The following is a 16,467-nucleotide window of genomic DNA, read 5'->3' as shown; positions in this document are numbered from 1 at the left end:
CAGTTCCACTTCAATCAATCCCTCTCCACCTCAATTTCTGCTCCTGTCTTCCTCTCTCTCGCATGCATTGTCTCTGAGCTTTCTGTTGCGCTCCTCAAATTAATGACACATCCATTCTCTACTGTACATTTTTCCCGCTATGAGGGTCTTCAGTGGTAGGGATATCAGGATTAGCTAGATCAGAGGAAAGGAGTGACTTTTAAGTTTAAGATTTCTGTCCCAGTTTAAGAATCAGTTCTGAATATCTTGCCAGTTTGAATAAATTCTAAACTTCTTCTGAATATATCTGAGAACATTCCACCCAAACCCTCAGTCAGTCCCTGAGGAAGATTTTAAATTAACCATCTACTCTCTGATTATCTTGATGAGAGTGTTTGTAAGGTGAAGCTGTTTTGATCAGCCTCCTAGTCACATTCACTCCCAGACAGATCAGCCCGAGACACAGTCAGTGCAGTGACCTTGCCTTCCCCATGTTTCCTTGTGCAGCCTCATGCCTCAGGTGAAGCCAGGTTACAAACTGATTGTGATGTCTGATCTCTCTCTGTGATGGACACGATGAGGTCACACTTGGTCTGTGAGGTCACACATTGCCCTGTCCAGTTCAAGAGGCCTCACCACGATCAAGCATGGAGTTACCTTCACTTTTCTCAGGTTAGAATATGCTAATATTCCAGAATGCACAACACAGTTCCAGACATTGACAGTAAGATATATGGGTGATGGGCAGTCATGGGATTGCCATGATCCTTTCTGCTTTCTCTTGGTAATACACCAAGGGTTGGGAGAAGCTGCTCAGTGAGGGAACTGAGAATTCACATCAGGCACGATTCCTCCCTATCTCTGTAACCTCTTTGCCCCTATGCACCTATCTATTTAAAATCCTCCAGCTCCTGCACCCCAACTCTGTAAGCTACTCTCGCACACACACCCGTCCTGATCTCATGACCACCCGCAGTACCAACACCAGTCCCCAACTTTGTAACTATCTCCATCCCAATGGCACCTCCTTATCTCATAAACCTCTCTGGTTTCTACATTGCAACCAAGAATTGTAACCAGCTCCAGCTCCTGCATCTCCCCTTATCTCTGTGACCTCCTCGCCACTACACTTGAACATATCTCCATATCCTCCTCCAACAATAATAACGCAGCCAATTTCTGTACCTCCAGCATCTACAAACCTCACTTTGACCTCCACCAACACCTACATCCCTACCTATCTCTGTAACCACACCTACACCCACACCCCTACCTATCTCTGTAACCTCCACCAACACCTATACCCCTATCTATCTCTGTAACCTCCACCAACACCCACACCCCTACCTATCTCTGTAACCTCCACTAAAACCTACACCTCACAGCACCAGGGTCCCCAGTTCGCTTCCAGCCTCAGGCAATTGTCTGTGTGGAGTTTTCACATTCCCCCTGTGTCTGCGTGGGTTTCCTCCCACAGTCCAAAGATGTGCAGCTCAGGTGAATTGGCCATGCTAAATTGCCCATTGCTATAGGTGCCTTAGTCAGAACATAGTGGGTCTGGGTGGGTTATCTTTGGAGGATCGATGTGGACTGGTTGGGCCAACGGGGCCTGTTTCCACACTGTAGGGAATCAAATTGAAACTCTAAGTAAACAATGTCTGCCTTCATCAGTTTTCTTGGTTACTTCCTCAAAAAAAACCCAATCAAGTTTGGGAGATCTTATTTCCCTCACACAAAACAATACCCGCGCTCCCGAACCATTCCTTGCCTCTCCAATTGCGTGTAAACCTTCTCTTTCAGAATCAATTCAAACAACATACCCACCACTGAAGGCCAGACTCTTTACATCCCTTCTTAAACAAAAGAACAACATTAGCCACTCTCCAGTCATCTGGCACCTCGTCGATATTTATAGATGATACAAATATTTCTCCAAAGAGCCCCGCAATTTCCACCTTAACTTACCACAAAGTCTGGAATGCTCTCAATCAGGTCCCAGAGATTTATCTATCTTTATATTTTCTATGACCTCCAGCAATGCCTCTTCTGTAATGTGAACGGTTTTAGAAATGTCAGTATTTACTTCCCAGCAAAAACTGACAACAAATATGAAGTTAATGTCTCCCTTCCTTCTGAAGTTCAACACAAAGATAACCTTGTCGATCTTTAAGGGGCCCTGCTCTCTCTTTGGGAGTTTCTTGCTCTGAATGAGGTGACAGAGTCATACAGTAATACAGCATGGAAACAGGCCCTTCAGCCCAAACTGTTCCATGCTGTATTACTGTGCCCATTCAGCTAGTTCCAATTGCCTGCATTTGGTCTATACCCCTCTAAACCCTTCTCATCCATGTATCTATCCCAATATTGTTTTTTAAATGTTGTTATTGTACCTGCCTCGTCCACTTTCTCTGGTAGCCCATTCCACATACGCACCATTCTCTGCATGATGAAGTTGCCCCTCAGGTCCTTCTTAAGTTTGCCCGTCTCACCTTAAATCTATGCCCTCCCGTTTTCAATTCTCCATTGATGGAAAAAAGGACAATAGGTATTCATTCTACCTCAATCCCTCATGATTTTATATACTTCAATAAAGTCATCTGTCATTCTCCTATTTTCCAAAGAATAAAGTCCAATCCTGGCCAACCTTTCCCTATAACTCAGGCATACTCATCCTGGCATAATCCTTGTAAAGCTTCTTTGCACTGTTTCCAGTTTAACTATATGCACAACTGTGTTCATGAATCTTGGAATGTGGCTGGTGCATTCTTCATTCCAAAGGGCATCACTTTAAATTCATATAACCTATTTGGGGAAACAAATAGAGAAATGTCTTTCGGTTTCACTGATAAAGGTACCTGCCAATAACCATGCATCAAGTCCAGCTTTGATTATGTGACTGGCTTATGCCACTGTCTCCATCCAGTCCTCCAATCATGGTTGAAGACTGTGGTGCTGGAAAAGCACAGCAGGTTAGGCAGCATCCGAGGAGCAGTGGGATCGATGTGTCGAGCAAATGCTGAGGCTCAAAACATCGATTCTCTTGCTCTTCCAACACCTGCTGTGCTTTTCCAGCACCACACTCTTAAACTCTGATCTCCAGCATCTGCAGTTCTCACTTTCTCCCTCCAACCTTGGTATTGGGTGTGAGTCTCACTTTGTTACAGCATTGACCTTCTGATCATCCACATAAAATCATTGAGTCCCGTCAGGATTGGGAACTAGTGGGCGGCACGGTGGCACAGTGGTTAGCACTGCTGCCTCACAGCGCTAGGGACCCAGGTTCAACTCCCGCCATCAGGCGACTGACAGTGTGGTGTTTGCACATTCTCCCCTTGTCTGCGTGGGTTTCCTCGCACAGTCTAAAAATGTGCAGGTTAGGTGAATTGGCCATGCTAAATTGCCCGTACTGTTAGGTGGAGGGGAATAGGTCTGGGTGGGTGGCGGGTCGGTGTGGACTTGTTGGACCAAAGGGCCTGTTTCCACTCTGTAAGTAATCTAACGCGATCGGTGAGCCCCACTCACTCTGACTCGGTTTGGTGATACCTTCGTTGAGCATCGCAACCTTCTGGAGATAGAACATAGAACATAGAAGAATACAGCGCAGTACAGGCCCTTTGGCCCTCGATGTTGCGCCAATCCAAGCCCACCTAACCTACACTAGCCCACTGTCCTCCATATGCCTATCCAATGCCTGCTTAAATGCCCATAAAGAGGGAGAGTCCACCACTGCTACTGGCAATGCATTCCATGAACTTACGACTCACTGAGTAAAGAACCTACCCCTAACGTCTGTCCTATACCTACCACCCCTTAATTTAAAGCTATGCCCCCTCGTAATAGCCGACTCCATACGTGGAAAAAGGTTCTCACGGTCAACCCTATCTAAACCCCTAATCATCTTGTACACCTCTATCAAGTCACTCCTAAACCTTCTTTTCTCCAATGAAAACAACCCCAAGTGCCTCAGCCTTTCCTCATACGATCTTCCTACCATACCAGGCAACATCCTGGTAAACCTCCTCTGTACCCGTTCCAGTGCCTCCACATCCTTCCTATAGTATGGCGACCAAAACTGCACACAATACTCCAGGTGCGGCCGCACCAGAGTCTTATACAACTGCAACATGATCTCAGGACTCCGGAACTCAATTCCTCTACCAATAAAAGCCAGTACGCCATATGCCTTCTTCACTGCACTATTTACCTAGGTGGCAACTTTCAAAGATCTGTGTACATGGACACCAAGATCCCTATGCTCATCCACACTACCAAGTATCCGACCATTAGCTCAGTACCCCATCTTTTTGTTCCTCTTACCAAAGTGAATCACCTCACACTTAGCTACATTGAACTCCATTTGCTACCTATCTGCCCAGTTCTGCAGCTTATCTATATCCCGTTGTAACCTGCTACATCCTTCCTCACTGTCAACAACTCCTCCGACTTTCGTATCATCCGCAAACTTGCTCACCCAACCTTCTAACCCCTCCTCCAGGTCATTTATAAAAATGACAAACAGCAATGGTCCCAAAACAGATCCTTGCGGAACACCGCTAGTAACGGCACTCCAAGATGAACCTTTACCATCAACTACTACCCTCTGTCTTCTTCCAGCTAACCAATTCCTAATCCAAACCTCCAACTCACCCTCAATGCCATACCTCCGTATTTTTTGAAGTAGCCTACCATGGGGAACCTTATCAAACGCCTTACTAAAATCCATATACACCACATCTACCGCTTTCCCCTCGTCCACCTCCTTAGTCACCTTCTCAAAGAATTCAATAAGGTTTGTGAGGCACGACCTGCCCTTCACAAAACCATGCTGACTCTCCTTGATCACATTATTCCTATCCAGATGTCTGGCTTGGAAAGGATTAAGCCTGTTCTTTTATCTGAACAACATTTCCTATGTCCATCTCATGCATAATAGGATTTGCCCTGTCCATCTTATTCTTGCAAATGTCCTCATAGTGCTGTAACAAGTCTCTCAAGTGTGTTGTTTGCTCCTGAGACCTATCCCACTCTTTAAGGACTTCCTCATTGTTTAATGTATTTTGTGGCACATCAGACTCCACAAGATCTGTATTTGGTATCTCACTCTGCAGAGAATCACTAACACCAGTGCTTTCTCTCCATTATAATACGATTTCAACATTTTCACATGATACTTGCGACACGTTTTTTGTTTTCTATCCAGCAGCTTTACCAGATAGTTACCTGACTCAACTTTTTCTCAATTTGATAGGGACCACTAAACCTGGCTTTGACGGGATTTCCTACCACTGGTAACAGTACTGACATGTCATCCCCACAGGACAAATGTCCGAATTTCAGAGTTTTTAATCTGCTACTTGCTTCATTCCATGCTGTGCCCTTTTTCAGTGCTGCTGAGCCAACTCACCTCCCCAGTTTAATCTCTCACTCATCTCCAATACATAAGCCAAGTCTGAGATCTCCGAATTTGGTCCTGTCACTTTCTCTTTCATTAATTTCAAAGCACCTCTCACTTCATGTCCGAATATTAACTCAAAGAGTGTAAACTAAGTAGATTAATTTGGGACATCTCTCATGGCAAACAATATGGTTGGGATACCTTTGTCTCAATCATTCTGGTAATCCTGACAGGACCCTCTCAACATGGTCTTCAGGATCTGATGCTACCTTGCCAGAACTCCATGAGATTCAGGATGATATGCACTTGATTTAAAGGGCTGTATTCCTAAGCACTCCATGACTTCCTTAAACAGCCTGGCAATACAGTTAGACACTTGATCTGATTGAATCTCTCTGGGAAGCCCATACTGTGTAAAGATTGCTGCTATCTCTTCTGCCATCCTTTTTACCTTAATACTCCATAATGAAATTGCCTCCAGAAATCTGATGTACCTATCCAATATGGTTGGCAAAGATTGATTCCCACTTTAGGTCTTGGGTGGGGCTACACAACTAGGAGAAAGTGAGGACTGCAGATGCTGGAGATCAGAGCTGAAAAATGTGTTGCTGGAAAAGCGCAGTAGGTCAGGCAGCATCCAAGGAGCAGGAGAATCGACGTTTCGGGACTGAAAAAGGGCTTACGCCCCGAAACGTCGATTCTCCTACTCCTTAGATGCTGCCTGACCTGCTGCACTTTTCCAGCAACACATTTTTCAGCTGGGGCCTACACAACCACATGAAAGGTTTTTCAAATGTGGGGATTGGTAACAAAGGTGCTGGTTTTATTACCGCCTGAGGCTTACCTACCATTTGCATTTATGAAATAATCAGTAAAAGTTAACCACATCCTTGAGCCTTCCAAGCCCATAGAAAAGCTTTTGTACCTTGGCCTGAGTCTTCGGTACACCGAGGTGATCCTCTCCTGGGAGTTCATGTGTTACCTGTAACAGTACACGACCGGCAACACAATCTGGTGCACTTCTGCCCACTTCTCCTCTGCACTAACCTGCTGTGGTCTTCATTTTTTCTCTTGGGATTCTATCTTTAAGGTAATAACCCTCAGCAATATTCTCTGCCTCCTTTTTTAAATATGTATCAACATATAGATCATTTATTGACTTTTTTTTCTGTTGCAAGTCCATTAACTTTCCACGACTAAATACTTCTGTATGACCCATTACTTCTGCAGGTGTTTCCTGCTCCATTACATCAAACAGTGTCTCCCGTAACTGAACCTCAACTGTTTCGTTTTTCTCTTTAGTTTTTGCTTTGTGATGTGTTTATGATAGTGGGATCTTGTTCCTACACAGTCTGGAAAAACTCCAGGGTATTTTTCAGTTAACTCCTCAGTCTCCTTGTCTTCCTTGGGCTTCTCCACAACAAAGGATGTGACTCCCACATTGGACCCTGCCAAATCATTCTCAAGCACAAACTGGATTCCTGGAACTGATACCCTGTCAATCACTCCAACTTGTAACTTCCCCAGTCTTGAGCTGGCAGTCCAACTGATCTTACATAGGGAAATGCTAAATTTTTGTTCATCTATCCCACAAATTATCACACTCTTGGGTAACAGGTCAGATAGAGTACAAATATGTTCATCTCCTACTATTAGACACTGGTTAGATCCTATATCTCTCAAAATATAGCTACTTGCTCTTCCCCCTACCCATTCTTTCTGAGTAAACTTTACCCACAGAGGTGAATTATTTATAGAAATCAGGTACCAACTCTATATCCAGCCGCTACCTAGGCTGTGCACTCTCCTGCAGCTCCTCGGCTTTTCTTGGGGTTTCCTTTACTGCTTTCACTACTGCCACTGCCTTAGCCTCTATTACCAATCTTTTCCCACAATGCCTTTCTTTAATGACCAGCACTGTGACTTTACATGTCCCACTTTATCACAGAGGAAACGCCTGAAGCACTTCACCTCCTTTCCAACTTCCTGGGCTTCCTTCTTAACCCGTGGCAAACAAGAACCAGTGTTCTCTACTCTTTGTTTCATAGTGTAGGATCTCCCCTTCTCCCAGTGTCTGTCCCTCACAAAAAGAAATTTTTGCCGGAAGCTAAACTTTGCCTGACGTACCACTGTATATCTATTTGCCATCTCTGCTGCTCTTCTTACAGCTTGAACTTCCTGTTCATCCACATGAATTCTTACCATCTCTGGAAGTGAGTTTTTAAACTCCTCCAGCAGAATAATCTCTCTTAGAGCCTCAAAGGCCTTATCTATTTTTAAGTCTCGTCCCCATCTGTTTAATACTTTCAAACTCAGCATAAGTTTGACCTGGTTTGTGAACATAAGCTTCTGGTACCAATTCATAAGCAGTTAAATTAGCCTGTTTATACTCTTTATAATCTTTTGACCCCTCATCTAAGAGTGCTGCAAATATCTCCCTAACTCTTCCTACCAGTTTAGTCTGAACTAGCATTACCCACAAGTCCTCTGACCACTCCATCTGCTTAGCTATTTTTTCAAATGAAATAAAGAAGGCTTCGACATCTTTCTCATCAAAATGTGGCAGTGTTTGAACATATTTGTATATATCACTCCCTTCTCTCTTCATCTCCATCCTGTTACTTTGACTTTCCTGACTAAGTCACAACTTCTGAAGTTTAAGTCACCTCACAACTTTCTTCACTATTTCTCTTCCTTTTCTCTCACTCTTTCTTCTCTCTCTTTGCTCAGTTAAGAACCTTCTCTCTCTTTCCTTTTCCTCTCTTTATTTCTTTTCTCTCTCTTTCTCTTTATTTTTGATACCTTCTAACTCCATTTTCTTCAATTGTAATTAAAGTTTTTCTACCTCTACTGCACTTGTCTGTTTCTCTGAGAAACCTCAGTGCTTGAACAACTCCCTTCCAATTTCATCTTTACTTTTGTCCTTGGTTAAACCCATTTCTAACTTCTTTGATAATTCTAAAGGTAAGGTCTTTTGCTTTCCTTCTAAACTTTATTGGCAAATGTGTGTATCATATTCAAACCCCAGAACTTCTTTAGCAATTTTAAGAGTCATTTCTGTCACTTCTAATTTTATCAACCGTAAGTAATCAAAGTTAAGCCAAATGTCTCACCTATGTTTTATTTAAAGATCTAGGACACAAATTGGGATCTTATCTGGTCAAAGCTGTCCAAATCTCCGACTAGATCCAACATGACAGGTACTTGCCAGCTTTCATTCTCTCTTAAAGTTACAGTACCTGCCTTCAACTTTATAACACTGTATCTGCATCTACCACTTTCTTTCTCTTCTTTCTCTTCACAATGGCTCAGTGGTTAGCACTGCTGCCTCACAGCACAAGGGTCCCAGGTTCAAATCCAGCCTTGGGTGACTCTCTGTGGAGTTTGCACATGCTCCCTGTGTCTGCATGGGTTTCCTCCCACAGTCCAAGGATGTGCAGGTCAAGTGAATTGGCCATGTTAAATTGCCCATAGTGTCAGGTGTATTAGTCAGAGGAGAGTGGGTTGCTCTCGGAGGGTCAGTGTGGACTTGTTGGGTTGAATGGCCTGTTTCCACAGTGTCGGGAATCTAATCTCTTTAAAAAATTAACCCCTTGTTTTGAGCTTCCCCCACCCTCAGGAAAGCATACCTGCCATTCACCTTATCAAAACTCTTCATGATCTTATAAACCTGAATAAGGTCACCCCTCAACCTCCTACATTCCAGTGAAAAAAATGCCAGTTTATATTTTATATTGTTTCTGAGGAGATGCTTGAGCAAATGTCAATTATTGTTTTGCTCAAAATAAAGGTATTGAGCCTGAACAGTAAGGTAAAGTCACCAGTGTCCCACTTTCTCATGAGAGAGAGATGGAGATGACTTGCAGCAATCCCTTTACACCGAGCCTCCTCCTAACAGTGTGCCTGAGTGAGATATTTTATTCCTTCAGGAAGGTGACCTCAATTGCAACACAACAGCTCCTGTTTATTGGCCACAAGGGTTTCGGGTCTCCCTCAGGATGCTGCTTGTCTTTTACCAGGACCTGTTCAATCTCTGGGCCAAGGTCGCCTTGCATCAGATCTTCCTGCCATCAGGAGAGAGAGGGGAATGTTTGACAGGAGCATGAGGGAGGGAGAGGGAGGGACTATTGTAGGAGATAGAGATGGAGGTGGGCAGAGGTGAGACAGGGCAGAGGAGTGGTCTCCACAGGAAGGGCAGTCAGTGAGGCCATTCAGGGGCAAATCCTGAGGAGCCAGACTGGACCAGGATCACTTAATTGGGGTAAGGGGGCAGACAGGATGGGTTGAAAGGACTCCCTCTGCAATATGTGGCTTCTGTAATTCTGGAATTGGGATCTTGCTGTGCAGTAAAGCAGTCAGTCACAGGCCAGTCAGTTCACACAGACTCAGTTACCTCTGTCCCAGGGTTGGGGTTCAGCACAGTTTTGTGGGCAGCAAAATATTTGATGAAGCAAAACTTTGGGAGGGAAAAATATTTGGGGAAGGGCATAAATTTGGGATGGGAGTCAAATTGTGGGGCAAAATATTGAGGGATGCGAAATTGTGTGGACACTTTCAGGTCTGAAAGGGACAAAGAGATTGAGAGAGAGGCAGGGTGAGAGAGAGAATAAGTGACCGAGAGAGAGATAGGAAAAGTGGGAATAGAGCTATGTCCCCTCGTGTTAACCATCACCATCTGAGGAAAAAGGCTCTCACTCTCCACCCTATCTAACCCTCTAATTACCTTATTTGTCTCTATTGTCACCTCACAACCTTCTTCTCTCAAATGAAAACAGTATCAAGTCTCTCAGCCTTTCCTCATAAGACTTTCCCTCCAAACCAGACGACATTTTAGTAAATCTCTTCTGCATCCTTTCCAAAGCTTCCAAATTCTTCCAATAAGACGGTGACTAGAACTGTATGCAATACTTCAAGAACGGCCACACCTCATGGCTCTGAAACTCAGTCCCTCTAATAATGAAAGCTAACACACCATATGTCTTGTGGGCGGCATGGTGGCACAGTTGCCTCACTGCTGCCTCACAGCGCCAGAGATCCGGGTTCAATTCCCGCCTCAGGCGACTGACTGTGTGGAGTTTGCACGTTCTCCCCGTGTCTGCGTGTGTTTCCTCCGGGTGCTCCGGTTTCCTCCCACAGTCCAAAGATGTGCAGGCCAGGTGAATTGGCCATGCTAAATTGCCCGTAATGTTAGGTAAGGGGTAAATGTAGGGGTATGGGTGGTTTACGCTTCGGCAGGTCGGTGTGGACTTGTTGGGCCTGTTTCCACACTGTAATGTAATGTAATCATAACAACCCGATCAACCTGGGTGGCCACTTTCAGGGATCTATGTATATGGACACTGAGATCTCTCTGCTCATCTTTACTACCAAGAATCTTACCATTAGCCCAGTACTCTTTATTCCTGTTGTTCCTTCCAAAGAGATTCACCTCAGGCTTTTCCACATTAAACTCTATTTGCCACCTCTTAGTCCAGCTCTGCAGCTTATCTATGTCCCTCTGCAACCTGCAACATCCTTCAGCACTGTCAACAACTCCACCGACATTAGTGTCATTCGCTAATTTACTCATCCATCCTCTATGCCCGCATCCAGGTCATTTATCAAAATGACAAACAGCAGTGGCCCCAAAACAGATCTTTGCAATACACCACTATTAACTAAACTCCTGGATGAACATTTCCCATCAACCACCACCCTCTGTCTTCTTTCAGCAAGCCAATTTCTGACCCAGGAGAAAGTGAGGACTGCAGATGCTGGAGATCAGAGCCGAAAAATGTGTTGCTGGAAAAGCGCAGCAGGTCAGGCAGCATCCAAGGAGAAGGAGAATCAATGTTTCGGGCATAAGCCCTTCTTCATGAATGAGGAGGGTGTGCCCAGCAGGCTAAGATAAAAGGTAGGGAGGAGGGACTTGGGGGAGGGGCGTTGGGAATGCGATAGGTGGAAGGAGGTTAAGGTGAGGGTGATAGGCCGGAGAGGGGGTGGGGGCAGAGAGGTCTGGAAGAAGATTGCAGGTCAAGAAGGCGGTGCTGAGTCCGAGGGTTGGGACTGAGAAAAGGTGGGGGGAGGGGAAATGAGGAAGTTGGAGAATTCTGCATTCATCCCTTGTGGTTGGATGGTTCCTAGGCGGAAGATGAGGCACTCTTCCCCCAGGCGTCGTGTTGCCATGGTCTGGCGATGGAGGAGCCAAGAACCTGCATGTCCTTGGTGGAGTGGGAGGGGGAGTTAAACCGCCACGGGGCGGTTGGGTTGGTTGGTGCAGGTGTCCCAGAGGTGTTCTCTGAAACGTTCTGCAAGTAGGCGGCCTGTCTCCCCAATGTATAGGAGGTCACCTTTTTCCACGTATGGAGTCAACTATTATGAGGGGGCATAGCTTTAAATTAAGGGGTGGTAGGTATAGGACAGATGTTAGGGGTAGATTCTTTACTCAGCGAGTCCTGAGTTCATGGAATGCCCTGCCAGTAGCAGTGGTGGACTCTCCCTCTTTATGGGCGTTTCAACGGGCATTGGATAGGCGTATGGAGGATAGTGGGCTAGTGTAGGTTAGGTGGGCTTGGATCAGCGCAACATCGAGGGCCAAAGGGCCTGTACTGCGCTGTATTCTTCTATGTTCTATGTTCTATGTCACATTGGGTGCAGCGGATGCAGTAAATGATGTGTGTAGAGGTGCAGGTGAATTTGTGACGGATATGGAAGGATCCTTTGGGGCCTTGGAGGGAAATGAGGGGGGAGGTGTGGGCACAAGTTTTGCATTTCTTGCGGTTGCAGGGGAAGATGCCGGGAGTGGAGTTTGGGTTGTTGGGGGGTGTGGATCTGATGAAGGAGTCGCGGAGGGAGTGGTCTTTCCAGAACGCTGATAGGGAAGGGGAGGGAAATATATCCTTGGTGGTGGGGTCTGTTTGGAGGTGACGGAAATGACGAAGGATGATACGATATACCCGGAGGTTGGTGGGATGGTAGGTGAGGATGAGTGGGGTTCTGTCCTGGTGGTGATTGGAGGGCCGGGGTTCACGGGCGGAGGAGCGGGAGTGGAGGAGATGCGGTGGAGAGCATCATTGACCACGTCTGGGGGTAAATTGCGGTCTTTGAAGAAGGAGGCCATCTGGGTTGTTTGGTATTGGAATTGGTCCTCCTGGGAGCAGATGCGGCAGAGGCGAAGGAATTGGGAATATGGGATGGCGTTTTTACAAGGGGCAGGGTGGGAGGAGGTGTAATCTAGGTAGCTGTGGGAGTCAGTCGGTTTATAGTAAACGTCCGTGTTGAGATAGAAATGGAGAGGTCTAGGAAGGGGAGGGAGGAGTCTGACACGGTCCAGGTAAATTTGAGGTTTGGGTGGAAGGTGTTAATAAAGTGGATGAACTGTTCAACCTCCTCGTGGGAGCACGAGGTAGCGCCGATACAGTCATTGATGTAGCAGAGGAAAAGTGGGGGGTGGTGCCAGTGTAGCTATAGAAGATGGACTGTTCCACATATCCGACGAAGAGGCAGGCATAGCTGGGGCCCATGGGGGTGCCCATGGCTACTCCTTTGGTTTGGAGGAAGTGGGAGGATTGGAAAGAGAAGTTATTCAGAGTGAGGACCAGTTCAGTCAGTCGAAGGAGGGTGTCAGTGGAAGGGTACTGGTTGGTTCGGCAGGAAAGGAAGAAGCAGAGGGCTTTGAGGCCTTTGTGATGGCGGATGGAGGTGTATAGGGACTGGATGTCCATGGTGAAGATAAGGCGTTGGGGGCTGGGGAAGCGAAAATCATGGAGCAGGTGGAGGGCATGGGTGGTGTCCCGAACGTAGGTGGGGAGTCAAACCACTAAATCACCCTCAATACCAGACTCTCTATTTTGTGCAATAGCCTACAATGGGGAACATTACCAAATGCCTTACTGAAATCCATATATACCACATCAACCACGTTATCCTCATCCAACTGTTTTGTCACCTTCTCAAGTAACTCAATAAGTTTGTGAGATACGACCTACCAATCACAAAACCACACTGACTATCCCTCATTAAATTATTCCTTTCTAGATGAATATAAATCCTATCTCTCATAATCCTTTCCAACACTTTTTTTTATTAGCGGGTTTTGACAAGATTTGTAGCTTGGGTTGGTTTTCTGGATGTAGGTTTGCTCAGTGAGCTAGACCTTTCGTTCTCAGATGTTTCATCTCCATATTAGCTAATATAAGTGACCCGCCAGATGAATCACTGGTGGTATGGCCCATTTTTTATTTATGTGTTTAGGTTCCTTTGGGTTGATGATGTCATTTCCTGTTCTTGTTCTCAGGAGGTGGTAAATCGAATCCAAGACAATGCGTTTGTTGTAATAAACACTACATTGGACAAACAGGCAGAAAACTAGCTATCAGGATACATGAACATCAATGAGCCACAAAAAGACATGGCTCACTCTCACTAGTATCTTTGCATTGTGATGAAGAAGGACACCACTTCAACTGGGACAACACATCCATCCGAGGACAAGCCAAACAGAGACATACACGAGAATTCCTAGAAGCATGGCATTCCACCAGAACTCTATCACCAAACACATTGACTTGGATCCCATTTACCAATCCCTGAGAAAAAGAACAGGAAATGACATTACCACAGGAAATGAGACAACCAGAGAAATGACATCACCAACCCAAAGAAACCTAAACACATAAATATAAAGTGGGCTATACCACCAGTTCCTTCAAAGCAAAGACATTGATGACTGAGTTAAAGTTTGAGGACAAAAGCCAGAATTTATCACTTCAACAAACACATCTACCAAAAGCGGAGCAAGCTTTTTCCAAAATGTTTTATAAAATTCAGTCGGAAAACCATGGGGTCCAGGACTTTTACTGCTTTGTAGTGATCGAGCCGCAGCCTCAAGTTCTATGGCTGTGATTGGTTGTTCCAATTTCTTTGCCATAATTTCATCAATTGTAGAAACATGAATCTTATCAAAAAATCTCAAAATCTGCTGTAACGGAAGGACATTCAGATGAATGAAGTGAAATGTAAAATTCCTTAAAAGTCTTGTTGATTTCTTACGGTTCTGATGTGACACCTGAATTGTGGGATTAATTGAGATGAGGACATTTGGCACAACTGATTACTAGTTCTATCTCCTTGTTCATAAAAGTTCCACCTAGAGTGAAGTAAAAGCTCAGTGGTGTGTTGTAACATTGCAACAATATCCTTGACCAGTAGGGATATGTGTTCTGGAGACTTAGAGATTTTGTAAAGAGAGACGAATTGAGACAGACATTGTGCTGACCCTGCCATTTTCTCTTTCCTAAGTTTATTCCTATGTTCTGCATATGAAATGATTACCTCCCCCCCCCCCCCCCCCCCCCCACCCCGATGAATGCCTTCAGGATTTCCCACAGCAAGGAAGCTGTAATGTCTGAGGTTTATTATTTTTTGTAAAAATCTATCCACTGAGAAACAAAATTAACAAAATCTTCCTCTAAGAGTAAATGTGTATTGAAATGCCAAGATGGGCATGTATTAAGAAACTTCTGAAAGTGAACATTCATAGAGACAGAGTCTGATAAAACAGTTGAATCATATTTGCAACCAAAAATGGATATAAGCAGCCTGTCATCCACCAAAAAAAAATTAATACATGTAAAAATGTGGTGGACATACAACAAAAAAGAATATTCCTTTTGAGAGGGATTAAAGAACCACCGGGGATCAACAACATTAAACCCTTCCATAAAAGTCTTATTTATTTTAGCAGATTTGAACTTAGCATTTGGAACAGAGGAAGAACGGTTGAAGTGAGGATTCAACCAACAGTTAAAATCTCGTCCCAAGATTAATTGGTTTGAAGATAAATCCGGTAAGAAATTTTAAACATTTAAGAAAAACCCCAGATGTTACAGCTTCCTTGCTGTGGGAAACCCTGAAGGCATTCATCAGGGGGGACATCATTTCATATGCAGAAAATAAGAATAAACTTAGGAAAAAGAAAATAGCAGGGTCAGCACAATATCTGTCACAATTCAACTCTCTTAATAAAATCTCTAAGTCTCCAGAATTATATAAAGAACACATAACCCTACAGGTCAAGGATATTGTAATGTTACAACACACCACTGAGCTTTTACCTCACTCTAGGTGGAACTTTTATGAACAAGGAGATAGAACTAGTAAACTGTTGGCACATCAGTTGGGCCAAATGTCCTCATCTCAATTAATCCCACAAATCTGTAAAAGAACCACCTTAAAAAGACTCATCATCCCAGTTGGGAACACAAACATTAGCCAAGATTGCATCAATATCAGAACTTTGTCCAGTAATAATGATAAATCTGCCAGTAGAGTCAGAGTTAGTTTTTGCATGGACAAAAGGAATAGATTTATGTAAAAGAATTCCTCTAGATCTGCCTGAAAAGGAGGAAGAATACATTTGTCCAATCTAACCACATTTCAATTTAGGATTGCCTATATTTTTCAAGCAGGGTTTTTGTAAGTAAATTATATGGGCATTAAGACGACATAACTAATGTAAAACATGTAAAGTATTGTAATTACTGCGTTTAGTTGGAGTATTCAGGCCTTTGCAATTTTAGCAAATTTAATGTCCCCACCTACTAAATGTGGTGAAACATTACACTGGGTGACATTGTATCACTTGGAGCTTGGTATACAAGGGAGCTTGATTGCACTATTTTGACTCTTCAATCCATGACAGGAAATATCTGATTATAGACTGCAGTGGGGTAGCACCCCATTGGAATTGAGAAGCTTGAGGCTGGAAAATAGGGAGCCAGTCATTTGTTATCATTTGTTTGGTGGGTTGGTTCTGATATTGTCATGTAATCACCTGCCACAATTTCTCAGATTGAAACAGTTCATCGTTGGCTGTTTGTGACATTAGTATGGGGTCTGTTGTATTGTTAGCGAGGAGTGAGACCATGTATTTAACATTGCGACACTTTCTGATGAACTATTTTATTTAATTTCATCGGAACCCTCTGAAGGATTGGATTTTGATGGAGACTTACAGAGACTTCCAAGCTGATTGCGATTATCTAGTACGAAATTCTAATTCCCTGCACAATTCTTCTGGATTCTACTACAATGGGGAATCTGCAGGCTCCCAG

The sequence above is a fragment of the Chiloscyllium plagiosum genome, unplaced genomic scaffold, assembly GCF_037043375.1.
Source record: "Chiloscyllium plagiosum isolate Xiang-an unplaced genomic scaffold, Cpla_swu_hap1 HiC_scaffold_33, whole genome shotgun sequence".
In the NCBI taxonomy this organism is placed as follows: domain Eukaryota; kingdom Metazoa; phylum Chordata; class Chondrichthyes; order Orectolobiformes; family Hemiscylliidae; genus Chiloscyllium; species Chiloscyllium plagiosum.
The sequence above is the reverse complement of the archived record's forward strand: the minus strand, read 5'-3'. Positions refer to the sequence as shown.